Here is a 5,270-nt window from a genome sequence, read left to right as displayed (position 1 = left end):
ATCGATTTATTATTTCGTCTAAAAAAATTAATTGTTGATCATGAAAAGATCATCAATTCAATGAAAACATGAGGATGGTTACTTTGAATAAAGAATATCTTCACAATTAAGCCCATGTGTAAAATATCACGCGATACCTCTGTAAAGGTCTAAATCCCCCTTTTTTGTCACAATTGGTTAACGTGTATGGACAACTTCTTGATTGGAGAATGTGTATCGAACGTCGGGACTGTTTTATATGAGGAATAAACATTATATGTAGTATTCTCTTCATTATATGTTTTATATGAGGAATAAAAATTATATGTAGTATTCTCTTCATTATATGGCCCTGTGGGGATCCGGGTTAGAATAGGTCCTCAGTACCCCCTTGCTTGTCGTAAAAGTCGACTAAATGGGGCGGTCCTTCGGATGAGACCGTGTAAACCGAGGCCCCGTGTCACAGCAGGTGTGGCACGATAAAGATCCCTCCCTGCTCAAAGGCCGTAAGTGCCGAGCATAGGCCTAAATTTGCAGCCCTTCACCGGCAATGGTGACGTCTCCATATCAGTGAAATATTCTGGAGAGGGACGTTAATCAGTACACAATCAATCAATCAATTTTCATTATATGCGGTACTATTTTAATTACTGGTAAATAAAGAAGTTTTTTTTACAGTATATCGTGCCCAACTTCCATTATACGTAGTACTTCTTTCTTTATATGATGTAGATATGTCATTATATTACATGTATGTGCAACTATCATTATATAAGTTTATCATTATATGAAGTGCTTTTACCCCCCCCCCCCCCCCCTGTGTTACGTGCCTGGACTTGGGTTAAACTTTTTACAGGTTGATCAAAATATCAAATGCAAAGTTTGTGAAAATTATTGATAAAATTATTATCATAAAACATTATCAGTGCCAATAATGAAACTTTACAGTGGATTTCATTATTTTCATGGTCCGCGATAAGCACACGCTGAACGGACACGCTGTCATTTTCACATGTACATGTACCTAAGCTTGTTACAATTTCAAAGTTATGTTTTATTAATAAAATATCAAAGTACTATATATCTGTAATATATTGTAATATACATTTTTTGTGAAATACACATCGAATGATAATTATTATATGATTGAATAATTTCCATCTCTCTGATTGGTTCAGTTCCAACTATGTTAGAAAAATACTACGTTGTATTGACCTGCACGTGACGTTCCAGGTCAATACAAGGATTTATTTCCTCTACATTGATCTAAAAATAGATTGGGAAATTCCAAATTGATACAAATTGTTTTGGAAAGCTATTTGAACAACCATGATATTTTTTCATGTGAACAAAACATAAGCAAATATTTTAGGGTGCGGGTGGTAAGCGGGCATGCAGGGACCCGGCCCTTCAACACTTTTACTGAACAACATTTTTTTTTAACTTTTTGGCAGTCAGTTTTCCCTGATAATACTCCTTCCTTTCAAAATCTATCATATAAAAAAGACTGACAGTATATATTTTTTTCATGGCAACTAAAATTGATAAAAACTTTCAAATTGATAGGACTGGTAAGGTTTATTCACGTTTTAATTCTGCTTCTCTCTTGCATTTGGCTAGGACTTACATGTAATAAAATGCAAACAAGTAATGAGCTGTAACATTTTATCAGTGAATCATATAATAAAACAATTATTGCTGTTTTTGAGGTCAATACAATGATTTAGCCATCTTCGAAGTACAATATTCACCTCGCCCTTCGGGCTCGGTGAATATTGCACTCCTCAGATGGCTAAATCATTGTATTGACCTCAAAAACAGCAATAATTGTATAATATTTACCACTTTAATAATGAGAACTCACAAGTGTTAAAATTCACAACGTCATTATGACGTTACGTTAAACGTAGGAAATTCATTCATATACATATGCTATTTTGAAGACCTCTTACAGAAAGTGTGTAAGAGATATTGAAAAAAGAAAGTTGGTTTGAAAAAATATATATTCTGTAGATATATGTAGAGGCCAAATTGTCCTATTTTGAAATCAGGCGAATTTGTGTACTTTCTGACTCAAGCTCTTTGTATTCACTGTGTCAACACATTTGACCTCTTTACCTCGACCTTGGAGTTTGATCTACTTCAGCAAGAGTTCACCCAACTTTAGCCTTGGAGAAAACTTGAAAAGTTGATGATAGGGCTTACATATTTTAATTTTTGGATTATAATATTCATAGTAAAACTTACAAACTATGTCCTGTCCTGGGCCCTAATACTGGTCCTGTGCATATTAATTTTGATAATAAGCTGAGTATTCATTGTAATCATGTACCCACTTTGCCTGCTAGATGCGTAGGGTTACCGTATAATTTCCATAATATTTTAATACATGTTCTTTTATTAGATCTAGATATACTATGGAATAAGGAAAAACATAATGTCTTACATAACCTATCATAACCACAGGCATCTAAAGTGTGGATCAATATCCCCCTTTTTGATTAAAAAAAATGTAAGAGTATATAATATCTCAAAAGTATAAAATTCCCCATCAAACAAATCTATATGTTATTGTATGCAACCAGACTGCTGTACTTTTACTCACTTTTAAAGAATGACCTTATACGGTATAATAAAAATACACAAGGTAAGAAACAAAAGCTGTAAACAAATGTGGGGTTCCCTTCCAGACAAATTTCCAAGGTAATAACAGTGTTACCTATCATAATTTTGCAAGCACTCTGTTAGGGAGAATGTTCTTCTACTGGTCTGTTTAACCTAAACTCCGCCGTTAGTGTTTGATATGCTGTAAAAGGACGATTTATTAATCAGATAAATTTTCTTCTTTGAAAGCTTTGGAGGAGGTTTTGGAGTCAATTGGTTACGAATTTAAACTGTATCACAGTTATCCAATTGCAAGTTCTCGTTCTTTGAACAGGTAAATTTCATTGGTTAGTGACACCTGTCATACAGGTAAATTACCTGTACTGGACGTCAGTTAACATGCTCTACTGAACCTGTCAATCAAATTTCACACCTTTGTTCGCCTCGTATGATTGACAGGTCGCAAGCTTTTGATCTTCGAGGTAATTAACCTGTATGGTACAGGTGTCACTTACCATTGAAATTTACCTGTTCAAAGGTCAAAATATTGCGACCTGTCAATCAAACAATGGGAACAAAAGTTTAAAATTTGACATCAATCTATGAATGATATTTGAATACTAGAATTTTAAAATTTCATTAATTTATTTCATCTTTTTTTACGAATACTTTATTATGTACTCCTTATTTTGTATTTGGGCCTCAAATTGGTAATTTCAGCATAAATATATTTTAGACTATCTATATGTAAAATTTAAAAACAAAATCAATTAATTTAGATGTAAAGTTTTCATACCACACTGATACCAAAAATAATACCACATCTTAATTTTCAGTGTGCTTTAACCCCAATAAGGAGTTTTCGAAGTGCGTTAAAAAATTCGAAGTCCAAATTTCAAAGTTTTAAGGGCCTAAAATTCTTAAAAGATGCCTAATGATAAAAGTGATTAGATATTCTTCCTCGCCTCATTGAGACAAAGATAATGATATAAGGCACATAAAGATAGCTCCACAAATAAAAAAAATTATCCCCCAAAAGGAATTATTTCAAAGTGGAAATTAATGTCACATATAGCCCCTTAAATTGAAAAAGGTTTTTCGGATCAATTTTTTTTTATTTCTGACCCTTTCTTAAGGTTCTTTATATCATTTTCTTCGTCTTCTCAAGACGAGAAAGAATATGCAATCAGATTTCTTGTAGGATATATATATAAATTTCAGCCCCTAATCTCCTTTTAATTTGGACTTAGAGAAAATTTTCAGTGTGCTGTTCAGAATGCTTTTGGGGGCTTTTTTTAATCAAGTAATATTGACAACCCATATATTATTATATACGTGGTCTGATTAATAATATCATATCTTAATTTTCAATGTGCTTTAGCCCAAATAAGGAGTTTTTGGAGTGTGTTTAAAAATTCAAGTCCAAATTTCAAAGATATTCTTTCTCGTCTCATTGAGACAAAGAAAATGATATAAAGGGACATTAAGATAGCTCTACAAATAAAAATTGCATCCCCCAAAAGGAATTTTTTCAATGTGAAAATAAGAAGTTTCTTAAAATTAAAAGGGTTTTAGGGGTCAATTTTTTTTTAAAAGATGTCATGATAAAAGGGAATACATATTCTTCTTGGTCTCACTGAGACAAAGAAAATGATATAAAGGCACATTAAGATAGCTCCACAAATAAAAATTTCATCCGCAAAAAGGAATTATTTCAATGAGGAAATTTAGGTCACAAGAAGTTCCTTAAGATTAAAAAGGTTTTAGGGGTTATTTTTTTTTATATTTGTGATCCTATATAGATGTTCTATATATCATTTTTTTGTCTTTTCAAGACGAGAAAGAATATGTAAGCAGATTTTCTGTAGAGTATACAATAAAAATTTCAGCCCCTAAACTCCTTATAATTTGGACTTAGAAAATTTTCAGTGCGGTATTGAAAATGCTTTTTGGGGCTTATTTCTATAATTTTTCAGCTATAAAGACATACTTTACATATTACATGTATGTTCATATTACGGTCTCCGGCACGCTTTTCATCATATTCCACCTCTTCAAAACACCTAGTGTATTTTCCCGCAATATAGTTCTCGTTCGTTGAACGAAAACTTTCGAGAGAAGTAGACGTAACAATAGCCTGGTTTACGTCACAAAACTGATGGCGATGTGTTGAACGAAGGGTTTTATAGTAACTTTACGTAAAAAATGAAAGTGACTTTGAGAGCGGTGCCGAATTTGAAAGTTTATGCTTATTTCAAAGGTTTTGCTTGTTTCGGTATAGTAAACAATTCATTGCATGAATGTTCGGGAAACATGAAGACATTCAGCCAAGAAATATCATATTCCCCTCGGCCGAAGCCCTCGGGGAATATGATTTTTCTTAGCCCTGAAAATAAAGATTGAATATTAATATCTTTTGTATAATCAATTTCTGCTTTGTAAGATGAACGTAATATGTAAAGTATGTCCAAATAGCTGGAAAATTATAGAAATCTGCCCAAAAAAGTACATATGAGTATGTTTTTCATACGCGACAAAAATTTCTAAGTCCAAGTAACAGTATTTAGCTCATAAAAATTTTAGGTTTTAAGATACAAATAATCTGATTACATATTCTTTTTTGTCTCAATGAGACAAAGAAATTGATATAAAGAACGTTGTTGTAGGTCAATAAATAATATATTTTT

This window comes from Saccostrea cucullata, unplaced genomic scaffold, assembly GCF_032062105.1.
Source record: "Saccostrea cucullata isolate Sc308-1 unplaced genomic scaffold, CSIRO_AGI_Scuc_v1 ctg9157, whole genome shotgun sequence".
In the NCBI taxonomy this organism is placed as follows: Eukaryota; Metazoa; Mollusca; class Bivalvia; order Ostreida; family Ostreidae; genus Saccostrea; species Saccostrea cuccullata.
The sequence above is the reverse complement of the archived record's forward strand: the minus strand, read 5'-3'. Positions refer to the sequence as shown.